Source organism: Lytechinus variegatus, chromosome 8, assembly GCF_018143015.1.
Source record: "Lytechinus variegatus isolate NC3 chromosome 8, Lvar_3.0, whole genome shotgun sequence".
Taxonomy (NCBI): domain Eukaryota; kingdom Metazoa; phylum Echinodermata; class Echinoidea; order Temnopleuroida; family Toxopneustidae; genus Lytechinus; species Lytechinus variegatus.
This window is the reverse complement of record NC_054747.1, coordinates 43,460,926-43,487,048: the sequence shown is the minus strand read 5'-3', so window position 1 is coordinate 43,487,048 and position 26,123 is coordinate 43,460,926. Positions and strand designations below refer to the sequence as shown.

General features: G+C 36.5%; 1 long non-coding RNA gene across 1 annotated transcript; it reads left to right on the top strand.

Moving 5' to 3' along the window:
* Positions 1-19,300: 19,300 nt before the first annotated feature.
* LOC121419781 lies at positions 19,301-21,558 on the top strand. Its single transcript, XR_005970623.1, has 3 exons — positions 19,301-19,328; positions 19,893-19,968; positions 21,366-21,558. It is a non-coding gene; the product is annotated as an uncharacterized LOC121419781 (long non-coding RNA).
* Positions 21,559-26,123: the final 4,565 nt, after the last annotated feature.

Sequence of the window (26,123 nt, the reverse complement as noted above, 5' to 3'; positions counted from 1 at the left end):
CACCGCTAGCAAAAAAAATCGTGACAGTGTGAACATTGGAACTTCTTTTTCAATCATCAAAAAATATTATTATATTATTTTCCCGCATGAGTTTCGAAATGTTGACACGCCGGGATATCTTTTGTCCCAATATGAAAAATAAATTTCCACTCTATAAAACAACAGTTATCATTCTTTTTTTCCTATAGTTATAAAAGGGAAATGGGAGTTACACTTCCATTGCTAAATAAGTCTAAAATGTTATGGCAATCATGATGCAAGTATAAATGTCTTTGTCCTGCTCATGTCACACGGTCATTCACATTTTTTTCAACAGTTGAACTGCTCGTGCACATACTGTATGCGTAGGCCTTTCCCGGAGGCCTCCTCTCATTTGTTGCAATAAAAGGTCATCCTTCCATCAGTTTTTCACTTGTTCATTGTCTATCAAGTGGTAGCAACAGTTGATCCCCCAGGTTACACTTCGTATTTCCGAAGCTTCGTAATTCCGAAGGTTCTTTATTCCGAAGGTTCGTAATTCCGAAACACGTAAATTGCCTATACCTCGATGTTCGTTAATCCGAAAACGAAAAAGGGTTCGTTAATCCGAACATTTGTGGCGTAATTCCGACGATTCGTTATTCCGAAGGTTCGATAATCCGAAAACGAAATAAGGTTCGTTGTTCCGAAGGTTCGTTAATCCGAAAACGAAATAAGGTTCGTTGTTCCGAAGGTTCGTTAATCCGAAAACGAAAAAAGGTTCGTTATTCCGAAGGTTCGTTGATCCGAAAACGAATTAAGGTTCGTTTTTCCGAAGGTTCGTTAATCCGAAAACGAAATAAGGTCCGTTAATCCGAAAACAAAATAAGGTTCGTTAATCCGAAAACGAAATAAGGTTCGTTAATCCGAAAACAAAATAAGGTTCGTTAATCCGAAAACAAAATAAGGTTCGTTAATCCGAAAAATGAAAACCGGGAAAGCAGAGGCAGAGGCAAGGGGAGGGGGGCGGGGGACACTGTTGCCGTTCAATTATCATATGAGGATGGGAAGGCAAGGGCGGCCGAACGAATTTTCGTTGGGGGTAAAGCCAAAAAATGAAACTCATACGTCAAAATTGGGACTGTGATGATATTTTCACCTTAAGATTATCATCTGCTTGAAGTCATTGTCTGTTTGATAGTGATTAAGTAGAGAATAACTTTTTTGAAGTGACTTCTTATTATGGCAAAATGTATATTTAGGCTTTATTTTTCGGGAGAGAGTATAATGAGCGAGCGGCTTGGTAAAACAAATTCAAAGGTGAAGTTGTATAACGTTTTTTGTGGTCAGTTATTCTTAAAATGGCATTATTGCGAGGTGTTGCGAGCGTGAATCACAAGCTAAACTTTAGGTTATTTCAATAAAAAATGAAAATTAGTTTTTAAAAATCCGAGCAGATTTCTGCTGTCATTAAAAAGATGTGCATCTAACTAAAGAATTAACACGAGCGCAAAACGCGAGCTTAAACATACTGACCAGAAAAGGAACCTGTTAAAGAAAGCATTTAGTGACCTCTTTAGGATGCATATTTCACCAATCGAATGAGAGTGCGAAGCGCAAGCTGAAATTTTTCAATATTCCAGCCAAAAAACTTAACTTAACTTGTATACTTTAAAAAGAGTATTTTATTTCGAAAAAACATGAAAAACGGCATATTTATTTTTGAAAAAGGAACTTTCCCATTTTGGAAAATATTAATTCCCTTGTTTTTTATTCCATTTTTGATGCCCCCTGCCTCCCTCCCGGCGGATCCAACTTTCGTCAAATAGAGGGGGGGGGGGGATTTTTTTAGCCATATTTTCCTTGATCGGCAGTTTAAAGTTGATTTTTGTTTGTTTCTTTGAAAGGGTAGTCCTAACAGTCAATAATTAGCTTTATCCTTATAAAATAAAGTAAATATGTAATAACATGATAAACCCTTTTTAAATAATGCGAGCGCGAGCTATATTTTTGTTAATATGATGGGCAATATGTTTGTGATCTTCAAAGCGAGATGCCTATGTAACTAAATTTAGATAATAACTGCTAGCAAGAAGCGCGAACAGAATTTTTAAATATATAAGCTCTGATCTGATCTAAAGGGGACATTTTAAGAACTTTTTGCAGTTAGCCATGAAGACGATGCGTGTTTTAGCCAATGGCGGCGGAACGTTTTTTTTTTTTGGGGGGGGGGGCAAAGTAAAAAAAAAAGGGGGCCAATAGGGGCAATTTGGTGCAAACGGATATTTTCACCATTAGATTATCATCTGTGTAAAGAGGTTGTGTGTTTTTGTAGTAACTAAATTGAGCGCAATTTTTTAAGTGATCACTAAACATGCTAAAGTTATATATTTACGTTTCATTTCTGCGAGCGTAGAGAGCAAGCGGTTTGGGGGAAAAGTAAAATCTGAAGATGTAAAATTCACCTTTTTGGTCAATACTGTGAAGGGCATCCTTGTGAGATGTTGCGAGCGAATCACGTGCTCAAACTTTTGGAAATTTCATGTGGGCCTAGAATGATGATATTGATATAGATATCATTTACCCAGGGAAGCCACTTCAGTTCTGAAAACTATTCTCCCAGCTATTATTATTTTTTTTTACAAGAATGCTATAGAATGTCCAGTTTTCAGGTTGGAAAATCGGAAAAATTTGGCTCACGTTTCTCGCTCGCATCAAGTATTGTTTATTGAGGAACTCATTCTATTCCTGGTTACAAAAAAGAAGTATGAAATGTCCAGTTTTCAGGTTGGAATATCACAAATTTTAAGCTTGCGGTTCGCGCTCTCATTATTTAGTTCGTGAGATATATATTCTATTCATGAGTCACTAAATGCAGTCCTTAAAAGATTACTTACTGTTGCATAAAACTTTTTACCTGAGAAAACTCTGGTAAAAACTGAAAACTAAGGTTAGTCTGATTTCCGCCAATTACTTTAGCACAGGGCAAAAACTCCTGTAAAAACAACCTGAGTTTTCTCAGGTAAAAAGTTTCATGCAACGGGCCCCAGGTCAGTATATAAACAAATTACAACTCGCCCTCGCTTTAATTCTTTAGAAAGATACACATCTTTCTCACGATTACAAAAAATGCTCCGAATGCTCACTTCACGTCTTGTTACATGAAATGTCTACTAGTTTCAGCTTGCGATTCGCGCTTTCAACATCTCACAAGGATCATTAATAGTATTAATTTTATTTTTATTACCAGCAAAAGCTGTTATTAAAAATGACATCCCCTCCAATCCTATTATCTAGAGGTTGCTCGCACGCTTCCAACACACTTGATCCCCTGCATCTTTAATTAAACCGTTTGCTTATAGGCAGCAATTGCTCAGATAAAATCGAAATTAGCCTATGCTTGATCAGGGCGCCATTCTTAATGAAATACATGCTTTGGCCCCAACACACTTCATGGATCGTTTTTACTATCATTGCATAATATCGTGTAATCTTGTAATGACAACATCGTTTTTGTTACCAAAATGAATTATTTTCATTTTCGGAAATACGAACCTTATTTAATTTTCGGATTAACGAACCTTATTTCGTTTTCGGATTAACGAACCTTATTTCGTTTTCGGATTAACGAACCTTATTTCGTTTTCGGATTAACGAACCTTCGGAATTACGAACCTTATTCGGTTTTCGGATTAACGAACCTTCGGAATTACGAACCTTATTTTGTTTTCGGATTAACGAACCTTCGGAATTACGAACCTTATTTCGTTTTCGGATTGACGAACCTTCGGAATAACCGAACCTTCGGAATTACGAAGCTTCGGAATTACGAATGTATGCGGATCCCCCATGGGGTGCCCCTATCTATTACTGCATCATTGGTATCCATTTTTCTTTGACCATCCTTTCGTGGGATAATACATCAATTGGATGATCCTATTCATCAATAATTGGATGAGCCTATTCATCCATTCTTTCAGTCATCCATCTACTGGTCGTGCTGATGGTTTGATTATAGCATGGACCAAATAGGTCCATGATTATAGCATGGAGCTAACAGAGATAGCTCTATGATTATAGGCTACCCCCACCCTCCCCATACTGCATAAAAACTCGGCAACTCACGGACTGGTCGTATGAGAGTGTTTTCTTCTCTGGAAATGTACACATTTCAATGCAGACGTACTTGAACAATTCCCTTGTACAAGTTGTACATTGCCATGATTGCTGCTTCTCTATAAGTTTGCTTAGTCTTCTTTCACATACGTTATTGCACTTTGTCCCATGGCGTGTCTTGTAAAGTTCTGTTGAAAAACTCTTACATGCATGGTCGGCCCTGGAAATCACAACTCTGCATACGTAGAGCGGTTCTAGACCATATAGCACCGCCACGGCCGGGGGGCGCGTTTCCGTTTTACACCCTGGCGAAGGCATTTTCCGGAAAAGTAGCCAAAAAGCGACTAGTGAAGAGTCTACACACGTCGCTGGTTGCATGCAGCGTGCGACACAGGCGAGTCCACCACCGCATGCAATTTGCACAGTTACTGATCAGAGCACATAGACTGTGGGATGGTCGCTAAAATTGTGACTTTCCGTGGGGCGGCAAATACAACCACGGTTCTTGGACATGAAAATATGTAAAATATTATGAGTGAATACATGCACAATGTTGCCATCGGTAAATTCTGCTCCTGACCTCAAAATTAAAATAATAATATGCAAAATCGTACCATTGATTCGACTGGAAATTCCGCCATTCACCCCGTGTGTTAAGGACTACCGTGAACGCACACAAGCGTGCACAATGCATGTAACCTCGTTCGCGTTTTATTTTTTTTTATTCGCTGTACATGATATACGTTATAATACAGAATGTACGATGGCGGATAAGATGTCGTCGTCTTCGTCGTGTTTTGACAGCGAAAATGACGATTTATCACTAGCAAGTATATGCTACATGCACATCTTACCCAAGGAAAGAGGGCCAGTAAATTCCTTTCAAGTAAAGAGCTAGAACAAATTTAAGCCTTTGCTGCATTCGTTGATGTAGACTACCTGGGACTTCAGAATAAAAATAGCTATTCGTGCAGCAGAGAAGTTTGCGATTGACTTGCATGCAGCCCAGCCCCGGCAGACCAGCCCGACGTCCGACCAGCATTTCAGCAAGATCCGAATGGATCAAAATAAATATAGATGTTTGATGTAGGCCTACTGCGTTTACATCTTGCCCAGAGCCAGGTCAAACATCGTTCGTATATCACCAGTATTGAGCAATCAAGCGATCGAAGGTAATTTGATTTTTGTATAGGTCTACATCTAGATTTCTTAATTGAGTCGATGAATAATGTGACTCATGACTTACTTCGTCTTCTATTCATAGGCTTGTAAATGTGGCGGTGAAGTAAGTCATGACATGAGTCACATTATGTATCGATTTAATTAAGAAATCTAGACCTATACAAAAATCATCAAAGCTTGTACTGCTTCACTTTTGCAGAGAATGAAATGCAAAAGCACAAAGTGAAACAATTTTGGCATGGACAAAGATCGCTATAACAAGGATCACCATCTCAAAATCATCCTCTGTATCTTTTACACCTTCGATAGCTTGATTGCTGGAATGCTGGTGATACGAACGATGTTTGACCTGGCTCTGAGCAAGATGTAACGCGTTACATATATAACGTTAGTTTGATCCATTCGGTTCTTGCTGCAATGCTGGTCGGGATGGGCAGGAGCGTTACGGGTCGGTGGCCATGCAGGAGGGGAGAGCAAAAAAATCTCCGGTCTTATCAGGGGCAGATCCATGATTTTCCAAAAGGGGGCTAATTTTTCAGAGGAAAGTTTCGACCAGCCCCCCCCAAAAAAAAAAAAGTTTTTCAACCAATTGACAAGCAAAAAAAATTAAATAAAGGTTTTCACCCACAAATGAAGTATATTTCGTACACGAAAAAAGGGTCTTCAATTTCAAAAGAGGGGGCACACCTTTGTTTTAATGGCATATTTACATTACAAATTTTAGTATTTTGTTTCTCAAAGGGGGGGGGGGGGCAGGCAATGGTGTCATGAGGCAACATTTTGAGGGGCGATATGGTGTATCGGGTAAAAAAAAACAATGCAAGTGAGCAAAAAATTTTAAATTTTTATTACAAAAATCCAATTTCAGATTTTGACATAATGTTAAAGAAGATAACATATTTTTCACCCTTCTCTCTTTCCTTTTCCTTTTTTTTCTTGGTCTGTACGCCACGGTAAACAAGATTTTGTTTATGATTTTGCATGCTTATTTAAAAAAAAATAAAATCACCTTTTCATGACAATCTATCTGTTCTTCTTTCTTTCCTTTTTCAGTTCCTCTTTTTCCCCTTTCCCTTTCATTCTCCCCCTTTTCTTTTTTCCCCTTTCATTCTCCCCCTTTTCTTTTTTCCCCTTTAAGTTCCCGGTGAACTCCGCCAGGGGGGATAGCTTGCCCCCCCCCTGCACTGTTAAGCCACTGCTCCCTGGGATGGACCGGGTTGCATGCAAGTCAATCGCAAACTTCTCTGCTGCACGAATAGCTATTTTTATTCTGAAGTCCCAGGTAGTCTACATCAACGAATGCAGCAAAGGCTTAAATTTGTTCTAGCTCTTTACTTGAAAGGAATTTACTGGCCCTCTTTCCTTGGGTAAGACGTGCATGTAGCATATATTTGCTAGTGATAAATCGTCATTTTCGCTGTCAAAACACGACGAAGACGACGACATCTTATCCACCATCGTATATTCTGTATATAACGTATCATGTACAGCGAATAAAAAAAAATAAAACGCGAACGAGGTTACATGCATTGTGCACGCTTGTGTGCGTTCACGGAAGTCCTTAACACACGGGGTGAATGGCGGAATTTCCAGTCGAATCAATGGTACGATTTTGCATATTATTATTTTAATTTTGAGGTCAGGAGCAGAATTTACCGATGGCAACATTGTGCATGTATTCACTCATAATATTTTACATATTTTCATGTCCAAGAACCGTGGTTGTATTTGCCGCCCCACGGAAATGAAAAACTAGAGACATTTTCCTTGTCCATCCCACAGTCTAACAGAGTTCCTCGGCACTTCATGTACAGAGAGAACGGCAGTCAGGAGTGAAATCAATATACATCTCTATGAGTGAAATCCGAACATGCTTTTGCAGTCGCGTTGTTTATGATAGTTTTTTTTTCTAAAAATAAATTAAAATAAATAGAATGACAGACAAAATCAAAATAAACAGATACTTATAATGGAAAGACAAATTGAAGTTTGATGGATTGATACACTTAGAAGCTGCCGAAAGATAGATATAGAAGACTGATAAATAGATAGAGACAAGATAGACAGATAGATAGAAATAGAGAGAGAGAGAGAGGTGGATAGATAGATATAAAGAGAGAGAAAGAGGGAGAGATGGAGATAGAGAAATTGAGAGACAGATAGATAGATGTTAGATAGAAAGATAAAGAATGAGAGAGAGAGGATAGACAAATTAACAGATAGATAGATACATAGATATATAGATAGAGAGAAATATAGAAATATAGAAAGACAGACAGATGGATAGATAGATAGAGGATTTGAGAGATAGATAGATGTTAGATAGATAAAATGGGAGAGAGACAAAGAATATTAACAAATTAACAGATAGATACTCTAGTTAAAAAATAGATAGATAGATAGATAGAGAGAATGAGAGAAAGACAGACAGACAGACAGACAGATTGATAGATAGATAGGGAGAGATAGAGAGAATTTGAGAGATAGCCATAGATAAAGAATGAGACAGGGAAGATTATCAACAAATTGACAGATAGATAGATACTGTAGTTACAAAAATAGATAGAAAATAGATAGATAGATGGATGGGGGAGAGAACTTGAGAGATGGAGATATGTTATAGATATATGGACGGAAAAAGAGAAATAAAGAAAAAGACAGACAGATGGATAGATAGAGGGAGGGAGAGAGATAGAGAATTTGAGAGATAAATAGATGTTAGATAGATAAAGAATGAGAGAAACAGAGAAGAAATTAACCGATACTGTAGTTTCATAGATAGATAGATAGATAAATAGATAGAAGAAAGACAGACAGATGGATAGAGAGAGAGAGCTGGAGAATTTGAGAGATAGATAGATGTCAGATAGATCAAGAATGAGAGAGAAGAGCGACAAATTAACAGATAGATACTGTAGTTACATAGGTAGGAGAGAGAGAGAGAGAAATAGAGAAAGACAGACAGATGGATGGATAGAGGGAGGGAGAGAGATAGAGAATTTGAGATAGATAGATGTTAGATAAAGAATGAGAGAGACAGAGAAGATTATTAGATAGATAGATAGATACTGCAGTTAGATAGAGATAGAATTTGAGAGATAGATATATAGACAGATAGAGAGAAAGACAGACATCAGCAAATCGGCAAGGCAAATAATCAAGGCAAACATTCGTATTGAACCTGGAAAGTATAAGCTCAGCTGCATTTGCAAGTACGGTATGTTCTGCGGATAACTTCGGTGAGGACTTTGGATCGTGCGCCCAGCTGATAATGTAAACAAACGTAGACGTAGACTCTTCACTAGTCGCTTTTTGGCTACTTTTCCGGAAAATGCCTTCGCCAGGGTGTAAAACGGAAACGCGCGTACGGCGGGGGGGGGGGGGGGCAATTGACAAGTGGATACCATGCGCGACCAAAAAACACGTAAAAGGATGTCTTTTTCACGATAGGGCACATTACGTACGTAACGTTATAAGGGTGTCAAAAACACAAAAATAATGAAAAAAGGGTATCTATTTCGCTAGGAAAATTACGTGTTTAGGGTCGAATTTGCGGGGATGATAAAACAAATTTAAAATGTTTTATAAAGAATGTCCTTTTTGCCCCAACACTTCGTGTGTAGAGTCCGATTTGCGCGAGGTGTAGAAGGTGGGGTCGTACTAAGCCAAATAAAGTAAAGCCGACGACCGAAGGACCCGTAACAATGAATATTCCTGTACTTGTTTAGTGTTCATTTCAGGGAATATTTGCCAAGAGTATCGCTTTGTTTCCAATACTTATGAAGGGTAGGGTTTCACTCGCCAATACTTGTTAAGGGGTGCATTTTCAGAATATGGAAATTACGTGTTTAGGGTGCTTTTCGAGACCCCATGGTCGCGCATGGTATCCACTCTGAATGGAAGTGCCCCCCCCCCACCGCGCAATACTCAACTTCTCATTTTACCATATCTCGATGCAAGCTTTCTTGTGTGACTGCAAAAACAATACTTTTCCAAGAAAACTTGTCCCTGGCGTCATGTCTGCCCCCTCATTTTTTTTTTTTGGGGGGGGGAGGCTCATGACGCCTCTACTCTGCTTGCTCGAAATTTGCAACTTGCAATTTGCGTTGGTCACATTCACACTATCACGGTCTACACAATGTAGACTACACGTACGTACTTCGCATCAACAGGTTTCTCAGCTCACCTTTTGACCTCTAAAGTTCAATTCAAACAAACGAAAAGTGGCCAAGTGTTGCATTGGGGTTGCATTTTCGTTTTGTGTTGGTTTTACCATGTAGAGCTATCTGTAATAGCTCTGTGGTTTTACTATAGGCCTCTATGTAACCCCGTGTTAGACAAGCCCTGCTTTATATCGCAGAACCCAACCCGCCCTGAAAATAATCGTTTTTTCTCTTCGCCCTTTCCCTTTCTTCATGCTTGGCACTAGACAGAATGGTGGTGGCCGTCTGTTAAGAGTTTTAAATAGTTTTGTTTTAATTTTTTTTTCCAATTTCTCCTCTGTTCTTTGTGAGTGGAGACAAATAATATTTGAAACTGACTGAAACATTCAGGAAAGATTTAAAAAAACACCAAAATATTATATTAGGAAGCTCCTTGGTTGTGTTCAGATCCCTTTATGATCGCTCTACTGATTCTCTTTTTACATGGGTGTCGATCGATCGGTATTCTTGGTTGGGGGGGGGATGACTGACACAAATGTTTCTTGTGGATGGGGATCTTTCAACATTACCCCCACTAAAATCACAAGGACATTTGGGAGTGGTTGATACGCATGGTGTTCTTGGAAATTCCTTCATTGTTGCAGTGTAATGTACTTATTTAATTTTTTTGGAAAATTCGATTTGTGTTACAAGTAAGCCTATTTTAAACTCATACGAAAGAAAAATTACAAAAATTGTCTGGGCCATTTTGATTGAGCATGATGTATGCAACTTCTATCTGAGAAAAGTTATTTGTACTTTTTTCAAGATCTACCCCTCTAGGATTTACGTCCATGGGGTTTTCCCCGTTTATCACCCTTTTACTCCCATTTATTTTTCCACCCTTTTAAATTAATTGATTTATTAAAATTCATTTATTCACCACTGGTGGGATGGAACACCTTTTCAACAAAAGTTGTTTTTTGTTGAGGTCCTTTCATGTCATGTGTTAAAATATCATATAGGACCTACATACATTTCATTCTTTTTCATCTTGAACCTCCACCCATCTGTTTAAAAGTCCTGGAAAAGAATATTTTTTATTTAATAACAATATACACAAATTGCGAGAGAAACAAACTGACTGATGGCATACTATAATCATCACTATAATCATCATGATCAAATTTTTCATTTTTTCATCATTAAAATTTTTCTACCCTAAATTATTTTTTTGGGGGGGAGAATACAGGCCACCCCCTTGAAATATTGGGAAATATATCCCCCCCCCCGTGATCGACACCCATGCTCTTTTACCAATTCACTTCTTTCTTTCTTCTCTCTCCTCCTTCCCCTTTCCTTTGGGGAGGGCCGGGGGAGGGCCAATGAGTCAGTATATACAGTAAGCTGCGCTAGCGCCTCGCTCCTAGTTCCCGTATAAAGCACCCCAAGCTATGAAGGGAAAATGTGCATAAGAGCTACAATCCACATGAATAAAAATCAAACTCGGCCCTAATTGCCCGACTCTGGGATTCTCGTACCTCTTTTAGTCCTGGGGCCTGTTGCATAAAACTTTTTACCTGAGAAAACTCAGGTTTTTTTACCGCAGAACGTCCGTACGCTATTCCAGGGTATTTTTGCAAAACTTTTAAAATTTGAATATCACACACACACATATGTATAATGGCACAGGGAAACATAAAACCGCGATTTCCTCGAAATAAAAGTTTGTGAAAACTATCAATAGTTTGAAGTTTTTTTACGCAACATAAATTCTTCGATTTAAATGCGTTTATCCATCGAATGTATAGTAAATGTCCTAGTGCCACAAATATTAAAAGAATTTTCAAGTAAGATGGTAGATATCTCATTTTATGTTATCCGAAAGGAGACAATGTGCATTTTACCAGGTGCACATTTTGAAAGAAAAATTGAAAATACCGTACATTATGTACATAATTACATGTATAACTACATACTTAAGCGAGTTTTTATTTACATGTATAAGTCCATAATAAAGCGAGTTTTTAATTGGATAGCACAATTTGTCAATTCCTTGCATCCCAGCTAAAAGTCTTGCGGAAATACTGAGTAATAGCGTACGGGCGGATGCCAAGTGCACTTTTGCGTGAAAGTATCATTTTTAGCGTAAAATCTGAAAGACTGTCGAAAATCACGCTTTTCGATATTTTGACGGATTATCATCATATTTTTGATTATCTTTGATATGGAATTGTTTTTATTCAGAGTTTCAAATTATAAGTCTACTAAATATGCATTTCAAATTTGAATATTACACACACATATATGGCATTATGAAATATAAAATCGTGATTTACTCAAAAATAAAGGTTTGTAAAAATTATTAATGGTATAATGTTTGTGTTCCGCATCTCAATTTCGCCAAGATCTAGTGCTAACCGAATAGATACTTAATAATTGTTGTCATGTCACATATAGTGAAAACAAATACTGAAATAAGATGCAAGATATATATCATTTTATGTTATATATGCGAAATATAACAATGCACATTATTTTATCAGATGCGCATTTCTGATAAAAAAATAAACAGCGCACAATATTACATCGATATTGCACATATCTTATATCAGTGCGATACTCGTCATGATATTATATAGGATTATGTTTGCTTTTGTAGAGTTCGATCTTCTTGCTATTTCCACGAATAAATTGGTGCTGAACTTAAATCTACCTGTGGCGATATTCAGAAATAGGTCTGATATTTAATTTGCCGTTACCATGGTAGCATTAATTTTACAGGAATATCTATATCCAAAATCATAGAAAACATACATGTATGAATAAAGCGATTGAATTAGCATTTTTAAACCACTCTGTCAATCTACATTTTACTTCAGTTATTTGATTATATATTAAGTATATTAAAAAAAATGGCCGTTGCACGGCAGTACCTATTTTTTAAAAGTTCACATTTCAAATCTTAAAGCTCATTTCATCACAGTGTATTGCCATTTTGGGAAATGCCGTCGCACGACCATTATGACAAACAAATCTAAAGGCTAATGACCAGCGTCCAGCGCATATATTGTAATATATAGATGGTCGTACAACTGCATTTCCCAAAAGGGCATTGGTATGTCCAGGGCTGCCCAGGGTCGGGCTGTCCGGCCCCCGTCTTAGACCAGGATATATAACAACATGGACCTGTGATAATAGCAAATGCAAAAACTTTGATGAAGTAAAATAAATTGAATGAAAATTATAATTTGCAATGCAAAAGACCAAATAACATTTATTATTCATATTTTAACATTATTATAGCAGCAGGACATTGGAAACAACTGAAATTAATAATTAAAAAAAAAACGCCATCCATAGCTCATCGAACCAAAATAACGTATGACCTTGATCATGTGAACTGAAATATGTGCAAAATGATCGATGATACTTTAATACCCTTATGTTCAAGTGTAATCTTTAACTGGATCAATAAAAATAAAAAGTTATGATGACATCTAAAAAAATACCCACAGCATATGGCCAAAGTTCAGTGACTCTAAATGAATTTTGACCTTAATAATGTGATCTAAAACTTGTGCAAGACGATTCAGTAATACATGAATATTAAAGAGTCATTAAAATTAAAGTGTCATTAATTTTTTTTCTATACGTTCAAAGTTATAATGAAATTTTGAAAAATGTGACTTAGGTTAAGATTTCAAGGTTGATATGACAATGTTATATCAAAACTACCGTCACCTTCACCAGAGAAGTGGCTCCTTTTGTCCTGCTCTGCTATGCCGGCGAGACAAAAAATAGGTACTGCCGTGCAACGGCCATTTTTTTAATATACTTAATATATAATCAAATAACTGAAGTAAAATGTAGATTGACAGAGTGGTTTAAAAATGCTAATTCAATCGCTTTATTCATACATGTATGTTTTCTATGACTTTGGATATAGATATTCCTGTAAAATTAATGCTACCATGGTAACGGCAAATTGAATATCAGACCTATTTCTGAATATCGCCACAGGTGACAAACACAGTGTTACCACAGTGTGTTCACATAGTTGACTATGTGTAAACTATGTGTTAACTATGTGGTCACAGTGTTGTCACAGTGTGAGACTTCAGATCACATAGTTAATCACATAATTGCCCACATAGTTGGGTAACAAACACAGTGTTACCACAGTGTGTTCACATAGTTGACTATGTGTAAACTATGTGGTCACAGTGTCAGACTTCAGATCACATAGTTAATCACATAATTGCCCACATAGTTGGGTAACAAACACAGTGTTACCACAGTGTGTTCACATAGTTGACTATGTGTAAACTATGTGGTCACAGTGTGAGACTCAGATCACATAGTAAATCACATAATTGCCCACATAGTACAGTGTTACCACAGTATGTTAATTCACATAGTTGACTATGTGTAAACTATGTGGACACAGTGTTAGACTTCAGATCACATAGTTAATCACAAATTTTGCCCACATAGTTGGGTAACAAACACAGTGTTACCACAGTGTGTTCACATAGTTGACTATGTGTAAACTATGTGGTCACAGTGTTAGACTTCAGATCACATTGTTAATCACATAATTGCCCACATAGTTGGATAACAAACACAGTGTTACCACAGTAAGTTCTTCAATCGTACCCGAGAAAAATTTAACAAGCAAAAAAAAGGGTCTTCAAGCTCGCGTCAGGGGGGGGGGGAGTGTTACACCCACAAATGTAATAATCGCCCACAAATGTAATAACACTCTACCCACAAATGTAATAACGCCCACAAATGTAATAACACTTTACCCACAAATGTAATAATTTTTGATCGCCCACAAATGTAATAACACTTTACCCACAAATGTAATAACGCCCACAAATGTAATAACACTTTACCCACAAATGTAATAATGCACTTTACCCACAAATGTAATAATGACTTTACCTACAAATGTAATGAATTTGAAGTGATTTTTGGCGAATTCGTTCTAAACTAATATCCTATAGTAATGCGTTCATATAGCACAAAAGTTCAAAGTCTTTTTTCCAGACCCGGTTAATTCAAAAATTATAATGCAAGTCCAAAGTCTTTTTTTCAGACCCGGTCGTTTCAAAAGTTATAATATACGTCGGTGAGGGGTAAAGACAACACTCTAAGCCCAAGCATTTTAAGTGGGTTTAATTTTGAAGATTGGTCTCAGCTGTCATTTTTTTTCAATATTTCTTTATCTTTTAAATAACCGGGTCCAGACGAAAGACTAAGCATAATACTCGTGTTATTCCACAAGAATAAGAATATGAGTCTTTTGTTTTTAGGATTGTTTAAATCATTTTTAAATCACCGGGTCTGGAATAAAGACAACGCTCTAAACATGTGCTTTTCTACATGCATGGTCTTAATTTGGAGGATTGTTGGTTCTTAGATTCGTTGTTGGGGGTTGAGTTTTATTGATTTTTTATTCCTGAAATAATTGTGTCTGGAGGAAAGTCGATCTTCGACAATCGGTCTTCATGTTGTTCCACAGTAATTAGATTAATGGGTATTCGTTTTACAATATTTGTAAAAACTATTTTATTTTTCAAATAGTAACCAAGTCTGGAGAAAGGATGTCTGCTTTACCCACGCGTTATTACAATGTTTTGTAGGGGTAGTAGTATTGTTTATTAAAAGACATATTTTTACTGGGTGAAACTTTGGAAATTTGGTCTTAGATTCGAAGTTTTTCAGTTACTTTTTTTTAATAGCCGGGTCTGGAGGAAAGAGTACGTTTTAAAACTCGTGTTATTCCACGAGAATAAGAATATAAGGTCTTATGTTAGAAGATTTTTTTTCGTAACTGTTTTAGGTCTGGAATAAAGACAACACTCTAAACCTCTTTTAAAACAGGTTCTTAGGTTGAAGGTTTGTTTGGTCTTAGACTTTGATTTTTTTTTTAATTCTTACTATTAGCGTTTTTTTTTAAGAAAAAAATGGTCGGGCTGAAAGACTACGCTATATCCAGCATTAATAAGATTATGGGGTCTTTATACTGTTTTTAAACTGTTATTCATAATGTTTAAATAACAGGTAACCGGGTCTGGAGAAAAGACTAAGCTCGATTCCCATTTTTTCCACAGGAATATCATTATCGTATCTTAGTTTGGACTTATATTATACATTTTGAAATAACTGGGTCAGGAAAAAGACTTTGGACTTATTAAAATTCTTGAAACAACCGGGTCTGGAAAAAAGACTTTGGACTTATATCACAATTTTTTAAACAACTGGGTCTGGAAAAAAAGACTTTGGACTCTTATTATATTTTTTTAAACAACCGGGTCTGGAAAAAAGACTTTGGATTTATATCATAATTTTTGAAACAACCGGGTCTGGAAGAAAGACTTTGGACTTGTACTTTGATGTTTTATTAACCCGGTCTGAAAAAAAGACTTTGCACTTTTGTGCTATATGAACGCATTACTATAGGATTTTAGTTTAGAACGGATTTCGCCAAAAATCCCTTCAAATTTATTACATTTGTGGGTAAAGTCATTATTACATTTGTGGGCGATCCAAAATTATTACATTTGTGGGTAAAGTGTTATTACATTTGTGGGCGTTATTACATTTGTGGGTAAAGTGTTATTACATTTGTGGGCGTTATTACATTTGTGGGCGTTATTACATTTGTGGGTGCAACAGGGAGCAGGGAGGAGTACTAAACTTGAAAAATTGTTTGATGCACTATTCCCAATACAATCTTCATTTAGTTTTTAATTTACACTGAAATTTTGCCGGTAATTTTGATATTTGATGATTTTTTTTATTTTCTTTTAAGATCATCATCGCAATGGATAAACTATCAGTAAAGGCTATAACGTTAATAGAGTTATAGATCTATACTAGATATCCGGAACTCTTCGGTAAATCTCGGCCTCGGAAATCTATTTTCGGCGATGCATGCTAGCGCGCGCGCTAGTGTAATACATGTGCGTTTCAAATTCACTACTCGCGAAAGCTCACCGACGCCCGTTACAGTTTATCGCTTCATCCAATATTTACGCCCGTTAGAATCTGATCTTACTGCACTTTGTCTTAATCTTCTTGAATTGATAAGGATATCAACCATGTGGGTCTTAGTACACTGGGTGGAAACGAGGAACTGTTACTTCTAGCGATTTTGTAACAAACAAAAAGATGTCGGTCAACTTGGTGGACCCGAACTTGAGTTGAGGGCCTGGTGGAGTCCGGAACCCCGCAGAGAAACGGCCGAAACATTGGCTGGGATGTGGAAGGCCAAGGTGTTAGTGGCCAGTGGTAAATATACATTATTATATCCTGATTTGTACCTAATATGTAATTATTTATGCTCTCCCTTTGTCCAGGGGTAATTGTCGAAGAACCGTATGTATATAGATCTATAGGCTATGTGGTGCTCGACTAGCCTGGAGGCGTCTGAAACTGAAAGTCATGATTTTAACCCAGAGAACCCTGGCCTGGGTTACTATGAATTTAGCTCTACACAGTACTCTACGTAGTCGTAGGGTTACTCCCCACTGACGCCTGGGATCACGAGCTATATTCACCCACGTACTGCGGTACTGGTACAAAACCTGAAACTTTCGCCCACGAGATTTCTACTTTCCCTCTAAATCTAGCCCTTAAACATGTAGGCCTACCTGTCATGGGGTTCAACTTATTTTCCAAGTGAAGTAGATTACCGGGTGTAACATTTCTGCGATATTGATTTCATTTTTAAAGAAGAATTCATAAAAAACGAATCGCGCGATTTGCGTGCTGTCGCCAAGCGAAAGACAAAGAAATCAAGATGGCGACATAAACACGGCCGTAAGCTCTTTCCATCTTTTCTACTAGCCAGGAGGCTTCTAAAGAGTAAAAAATCATTTACTAAAACTATACTAACGTAGTCTTGAGGAAACAATGATGATGATTTTTTTAGATATGTCATATACTTCTTCATCATTGACGTCTTGACACTCTCTCCATAGTGTCTTAAGCGAAGGACCAAAACAAAGATGGATTAATTGGATTTCCCTAGAAAATCCATCTTTTTAAACCAAAATCACAAGAATTCTATTAATTCTATTCATTCTTACACCTTCCTACGCCTAATTGGTAGGGAGGTGTTAAATATTATTATATAAAAATATAATATTTAGAGATAGAAATTAGAGATGAAAATTCTTATTTTAATCAAATTTCATTCCAATCTTAAAATTTATTTCGTGATCATAAATAATTATTTATAATAAAAATATAAATTTTAATATTTGTTAAATAAGAATTTTTACCTCTAAATTGTTAAGACGGGATTGCTTTCCGGAAGTACGTCATACATAAGCGGTTCAAGGGTCGACGCTATTGTATTTCCGTTGTTTACATGTGGAACGGGGGGTCTACGCGGAATCAGTTAGGTAAGAAATCTTCATTTTTTTATATTTTTTATAATAATATTTAAAACCTTCTTACGCATTAGGCGTAGGAAGGTGTAAGAATGAATAGAATTCGTGTGATTTTGGTTTAAAAAGATGGATTTTCTAGGGAAATTCATCTTTGTTTTGGTCCTTCGCTTAAGGCACTATGGAGAGAGTGTCAAGACGTCAATGATGAAGAAGTATATGACATATCTAAAAAAAAATCATCATCATTGCGTCCTCAAGACTAGCCAGGCGGCTTCTAGTTCTAGAGAGTAAAAATCAGTTACTAACGTAAGGTTACTCTCATCCGAAGCCAGGTCTTCCTTCTCATTGACCCACACGACGGAAGCCAAACCACCTGAAACTTTCACCCCCAAGATTTCTACTTTCCTTAATAGAAAAGATCTAGCCCTAAATCATGTACATTGAAAAATCTTCATTTCCGACATTTCTACGCTCTCGTTATTTTTGAACAAGAATTCATCAAAAAAATGAGAGAAATATTGTGAAAAGACGGAAGAGACTTGCCCGATGTTTACGCCGCCATCTTACTTCCTATTGTTCTTCGCCAACGTTACCCGACGCACGCGTCTATGAGAAGGAAGACCTGGCTTCGTATGAGAGTAACCTTACGTTAGTAAATGATTTTTACTCTCTAGAAGCCGCCTGGCTACTCTCACCCACGTTACGCGACTCAAGCGTCCGTATCGTGGGTGAAGAACAATAGAAAACAAGATGGCGGTGTAAACATCGGGCAAGTCTCTTTTTTTTCATGATATTTTTTTTCATTTTTTTAATGAATTCTTGTCTAAAAATAAAATCCATAGCATAGAAATGTCGGAAATGAAGTTGTATCCCAGGTACATGATTTAGGGCTAGATCTTTTAGAGAGAAAGTAGAAATCTCGGGGGCAAAAGTTTCAGGTTTTGGCTGCCTACATGCACATGTATACAATAGAAGCCCTGGCTTCGTATGAGAGTAAGTTACGTTAGTAAATGATTTTTACTCTCTAGAAGCCTCCTGGCTAGACTGGATTAGCATTACATCGGCTAATTAACAAATTTGGGGACAAATTTAATGATGTGAAAGATTCTTACTAGTTTTTAAATAATAATTATCTTATTTAGATCTACTGAAAAATATGTCTACAACTCAAAATAGTTTATGTGTACAGAATTCAGATAAAATTATTTACGTCTATAACTTAAAAACTGGTGTCTGAATTCTGATTTGATAACTTGTCTGTACTCTGTAGTAATAATTCTAATAATGCTAAAACCCCATTTTTACAATGCATTTCATAAATGGCTCTTTGAAATTACTCTGATTATTTATGTCTGTCCTTAATGTGCCTGTCCCTTACAGAAAAAAAGCTGATGTACTAAAGAAAGAGAAGGAGTTCCTAAACACCGCAACCAGAGTAGATGAGGCTATGGATGAGTCTGATGCCACAGATGAGGACATGGAGGATGAGGCTTCAACCTCAAAAAAAGATGTGAGAAAGAGGGTACGTTGAAACTTTACATTCAACTTTAATTTTTAAGACGTGCATGGATCAGGAAATTTTGAAGCATACTAGCCAGGAAATTTAGTCCAAAGTGATAAGTGTTTACCTGAAGCAGGCCAGACTTTATTCTGTGATTTGCAAAAAAAATGACTTATACATAACTTGATATCGCTGCCAGTGGTGATTCAAAAAATTGCTCTTAAATTTCTACTTGAAAAAAAAATGATGGAATTGGAAAGTATTGGTGGTACTACTTCAATAAAAGAAAATTCATTAGAAAAACTAAAAATAATGATACACTTATGAATTTTGTCTGGATTCCTAGTCTAGATACAGAATTGCATTGGATTTGCACATGATCGCATACCCAGGTGTCGCAAATTTGAACTCAGAAGATATGCGAGACTTAAATGTGAGTGGCGCGGCGCGGTCACCCCAAAAAATCGCAGCTGGATGGTCTTGAAAAATGTTGAGCGGGGGGGGGGGGGGCTAAATTAAATTTTAATTTTAAAAATTCTAAACATATTCCATCTGTTCATATTTTATTTCCATTTTTGGTTGCAGGTTGGGAAAGCTGACAGATCTGCTATGGCAGAGCTTCTAAAGAAGAAAAAGACTGAAGACCAGCGGAACCATGAAGGTCAGTTTAATAGTTTATTATTTACGGCAAGATTCTGTGGCCAATTGAATGAAAAATCAGGACCAGAAAACAAAATTCTCATATGTCCAGAAAGAGTATCTTCTCCAGAGCATTGCATTCATGCTTTTGGTGCAAATAGAATTTTACATCACAACAAAGAATACCTCTCAATTATCGAAGATTAAACATATACCACATAAAAATGGTATCTGAAATTATGATGGAGTAGATGCTCTTTCAGGACATACATCTATATGAGATGAGAGTTATGTTTTCCGGACATGCTTTTTCATTAAATTGGTGATTTTTTTTTATGTTAGTTTTTTTCTGACTCTCTTGGTATATCATTGTAGGATATTGGCACTCTAAACGGATGAATTTCCATTGCCAGCCCTGGCATATCAACATTCAAAAATAACACTGTGTCTCACACACAGATTTGCGTTATGGTAAATTCTAGTAGAAGGGGCTATGAAATGATGTGTGTGAGGATATATCCATATATATGCAGACCCAAAATTACTCAAAAACGTGAATTTGTGTACAAATCCAATGCAAATAGTGTTCTTAGCCAAAATTCATAAATGTTTCATTATTTTTCCTTTTACTGCTTAAAATCAATTAATTTTATCTTGTTTATGGTCAAAATAAAGTCACCGACAATTTCCATTGAAAAAACAATAAAAAACAAAAAGTTGAAAAACAAGGAAATACATAAGAAATTTAGAAAACAATAGAATACATAAGAAAATAAATTTGATTTTGAAATTTTTTTAAAATCAATTTGATCAGATGCCTATCTAGAGTATGTGAAACAAAAATTAGCATTTCAGGGGCATTATTTTATTAATTAGAGCAAACTTATGATTTTACGCATAAATTAGCATAATTAATGAGACATGAGATTTTTTGACGAATTTGATGTTATAGTTTTGTAGATTATGCCATGGGTAACGCGTGTGCCAATTTTCGTCGTGATCGGGCGATCAACGGCCGAGATCATAAGGGGGGCTGAATCAGCCCCCCCCCCCCCCCGTCTTTTTAGGTTTTTAGGCGTCGAAATAGCCCAGTCTATTTAGGGTTAAGTCACTTCCTTGTCATTTCATAAGATATTTTCAATCAAGTAGGACTATAGAAATAAGATTACCGAGCCTGAAATCTTGATTTTCTTGCTTTAACTTATCCGCCCCTAATATTATAATCCTGTTTCATGGGTATGCATGGTTTTTTGTTGTGTTTGTGACTCTTAGATACTCCACTGCAGCTGAGTAACCAACAGTCACAAACAGACGGAACTTGACTGGGCTTTAATTAATATCTATATATGATGTAGAGTCTTTGATAAAAGTTTGAGACTTTGAGCCAGTTTTTGTGTCCTTTCATTTTCTTATATTCAGCACACACAACAAGCAAACTTCCCTGCACTTCCATGGGCCAAGTACGTGCACGCATGGGCCAGAAGCTGAAAGATGTCCGCGCATCTCGAAGACGTGCAGAAAAGCAGGTTTAAGTGTGATACCTTTTTTTTGTTTGGAAATAAGCCTTAATATTGCCTCATACGAGTCATTAAAAAACCCATTTTATTCTGATCATGGGTATATATTACACGAAAATGTCTTTCATGTATTATGACATGTCTGCTAATACAGCCAACTCAGGTTTATATAGTGTGTGCTTTCAAAATTTATCATGACATTCCAACTCCTGCTTTATCACCTTGTGCTATTCATCAAACTCAGATTGATATATTTTTATATTTATAACAAATCATTTTCTTGCCATGTGCCTTCCGTTTGATACTGTTTCCAAGTTCCAACTAATACAAAGGAATACTTATATGCAGCTATATGGACGCTAGTATATGCACTTCATGCAAGAGATTTGTGGACATTTTTGGCTCTTGTTCATATTTTTCTGATATTTGTCTATAGGTGTGAAAAGGCAAAATATATGCAAAGTGTTCTTATTTTTGAAAAATAAATGTTGGTTACTTGTTCCTGTTTCGAAATTTCACAACTCTCTGTGATGGTAGGGATTTGCTTTACTACATGTATAGGCGTTGCTTTTCCGACTATGGCGGCGTCGTCGTCAACATTGAAATCTTAACCAAGGTTAAGTTTTTGAAATGTCGTCATAACTTAGGAGTTAGGAAGTATATGGACCTAGTTCATGAAACTTGGACATAAGTGTAACGAAGTATCACTGATCATCTTGCATGAGTGTCCAGGTTGAATGATCAAGTTCATTTAGGGTCTAAGTTTTTTTTTATGTCATAACTTTAAAAATATAAGGGCCTATTTTATGAAACTTGTACAAAAGTTAAATTGCTGATAATCTTACATTAGTGTCAGCCTGTCAGGTCACATGATCAAAGTCAAAGGTCACAGCACTGAAATCTGAACTGTTAATTTTTTTAAGTGTCATCATCATGATCCTATTTCATGAACTTGAACATAAGGGTAATCAAGTACCACTGACAATGAGTTTCAGGTCACATTGTCAAGGCCAATGGTCATTTATGGTCAATAAAATTTGACCATGTTTGGTTATCAAAATTGAAATCTTTAACCAAAGTTTTTGAGATGTCATCTTAACTTTGGAATTTTATCGACCTAGTTCAGGAAAATTGGACATGAGTATTTAAAGCCTGTGTATAGCTTTGGTAAAGGGTCAATAATGTGATTGATAATCGAATATCATCTAATATGAGTCTTACTGAAGCGTAGAGACCGTTAGATATTTTTCCAACTGCACTTCTCTGAGAAAATTTCAAATATTCAAATCTTGGATATATAGTGCCCTCTCTCGGCGATGCTTGTTTTAAATTTAAAAAATGGGCATTCAAGCACTTATTTTATAAATTTAGTGATTAGATATCCAAAAGTTACAGACAAAGAACATATCTTGAAAGTTTAAGCCCATTCCATGATTTGGAATAGGATTTAATTGAAAGACAAAAACGCACAGATATTTTAATTTGATCGGGTGACCCGATCAAGTTAAATTTACATGTAAAATTGCAAAATTTATCCTGTAAAACACATTTTCATTTCATATCCTCCACATCATAACTGTTATAGGGCATATCCATTCATATTAGCTAGCAATGAATTGGAATAGTGATAGGTGCATTTTGGTGGATTTACCAAAACTATACACAAGCTTTAAGTTTCACTTATCATCTTGCATGAGTTTTAGGTCACATGATTAAGGTCAAAGGTCACTTAGGGTCAATGAACTGTGACCATGCTCGAGATTTTTTTTAAATGTCATAACTTTGAAAGTTTATGGATCTGGTTCATGAAACTTGGATATAAGGGTAATCAAGTATCATTGATAGTCTTGCACTAGTTTTTAGTCAAATGATTAAGGTCAAATGTCATTTAGCGTCAAAGAACTTTGACTATGTTGGGAGTAATTTTAGAAATGTCTTCATAACTTTGAAAGTAAACTTGAACATTAGGGTAATCAAGTATCACTGTTTTTATTCAAAGTCAGCATTGTTGCTATATTGAATTGCGTGACGCAGGCGAGACTGTCAGAGGCGTTCCACTTGTTTTTTTTTTCAAGTAACCTTTTCTTTTAAGGTTAAACAGGTTATTTTAGTTCGGTGTTTTCATCACTTGTAACCTTGCAAGTCTTGTTTCGAATGAAGATACTTGCATTTGAATGAAAGAACCTCAAAGATAAATTTGTCAGAATATAGACTCATAAATGTTAGACACCTTAAAGGGGTACTCCAGGCTGAAAATAATCATATCAAAATAAATATAGTAAAATCCACCGAGCAAAACGCTGAAAATCTGATAGCAAATAGTTAAGTTATAGAATTTCAAGCTTAGCAATATTTTGTGAAAATAGTCATATGCAAGTCATCATGAATGTGCAATAGGTTGACTAATGATGTCATGTCCCCACCTTCCTTTTTCTTATTTTATTTAATAAAATCATGATCATTTCATATTTTCCTACATGTGTACACGACATGTCTCCCTTGTAACAAAATTATACCCCTTTCATAAACCCAATTAAAATGAATTAGGCGGCTAATAGCAGCATAATTTGGTCGTAAAATTGGAGGAGGACAAGAGTTATCCGCATTACTCTGATGCTGCTATTATCCGCATAATAGCGGCATCGGGATAAGATTTTGAGTTTATGAACGCATTTCCAAATAATGCGGATAATTGCCATGGTGCGGTCACAAGGTCACCCTTTTCCAACACAACCGCATCGGAGGGGGCGTGTCCAGTTGTCATGGCGATTATCCGCCTTTTTCAGGACGGGCGCTCGTAAAAATGATGCGGCTTTTTTTCGGAGTTTATGAACGCAATTTTTATTGAATTATCCGCATTACTCTTAGGCGGCTAATTGGAGGATAGGTTTATGAAAAGGGTATAAGTTGGCACAATGATTTTCTTACAAACTAAATCAGTTGTCAATCCAATTTTTTTATTATATTTGGTGACAAAATTTGACTAAATATAATTTTTTGAATTAAAATACAAAAGATTACGTGGGGATATCATCAGCTTGCTCATTGCATATTCATGAAGACATGCATAGCACTGTTTTGCCCTAGTAATGCAAAAGTTAAAAATGTAATGACTTTGTCATCCTTGTCAGATTTTGATGAAATTTTCAGTATTTTATTTGTCTCATTTTACTTTATTTGTTAAAATTGTATTATGTCAGCCTGGAGTACCCCGTTAATATGTTTACATTTAAGAAATATTTCATACCAGGCTTGTTTTCCCAAACAATTTCATTCCACAACGTATGTTTACTTGTGAAAATCGAGGAGAAAAATTCATGTTTGTATTCACAGTGCTTGTATTTATGACCCAGTTATTTTCATGTTGCTTTTATTTTATTACTGTTTATTAAACTGAACGAAACGAATTTTTTCATTTTTTATTTCTAATTATATTTTCTCGTGTCTTGTGGATTGCTCTCCCTACTCTTCAGATTGGGACCAAAGCACAATGTCTACCATGATACAACCACCCAAGTACCTACAGCCAGTGACAACAGACAAATTCTCAAATCAATTATGTTGTGATCAGGAGGATGGAAGTTTTTAGTGTTGATTTTTTTTCTTTTTTTACAACTGGGTATGCAAAATGATGAAAGATATATTCTAAAATTTGATTTGAATTGGTGACACTATTATTAGCTTCCACTCATATTGAGATCAGCACTAATTGGCAATGATGGTATACTTTTGTGGTCAAGATTGCGGGACACTGTGCTTCGTTCCAGTTGGCCTATGTTGCAGTGGTCTACATGGTATGTGCTGCATGGGTATGTAGTGGACTGCATGTGGTAAATGAGCTAGTGGCACATGCATACCACAGTTTGGTGGATTGTGTAGTCAATGTCCGTGTGGTGGACTGTGTGGTAGACATCACAGTAAGATGAGCACCATAGTGTGGGGGACTATGTGGTGTATGTCATAGTGTGGGGGAGTGTGTGGTGTATGTCATAGTGTGGGGGACTATGTGGTGTATGTCATATTGTTGGGGACTATGTGGTGTATGTCATAGTGTGGTGGACTATGTGGTGTATGTCATAGTGTGGTGGACTCTGTGGTATATGTCATAGTGTGGTGGACTATGTGGTATATGTCATAGTGTGGTGGACTATGTGGTGTATGTCATAGTGTGGTGGACTATGTGGTGCATGTCATAGTGTGGTGGACTCTGTGGTATATGTCATAGTGTGGTGGACTCTGTGGTATATGTCATAGTGTGGTGGACTGTGTGGTTGATGTCATAGTGTGGTGGACTATGTGGTGTATGTCATAGTGTGGTGGACTATGTGGTGAATGCCACAGTGTAAAGGACTATGTGGTTATAAACGTGTGGTACACAGTGTGTTTAATATGTGTTTCGGACTGTGTGGCGACTGTGTGGCAACACTGTGTTACACAGTGTTGTAAACACAGTGTTACCACACGTCCCAAAATCATATATTAAACACATGTGGTACACGCTGTGAACACACTGTGGTACACACTGTGTTACACACTGTGTTACACACTGTGGTACACACTGTGGTAACACTGTGTTTGTTCCATAAGGGTAGATTTAAGTTCAGCACCAATTCATTCGTGGAAATAGCAAGAAGATCGAACTCTACAAAAGCAAACATAA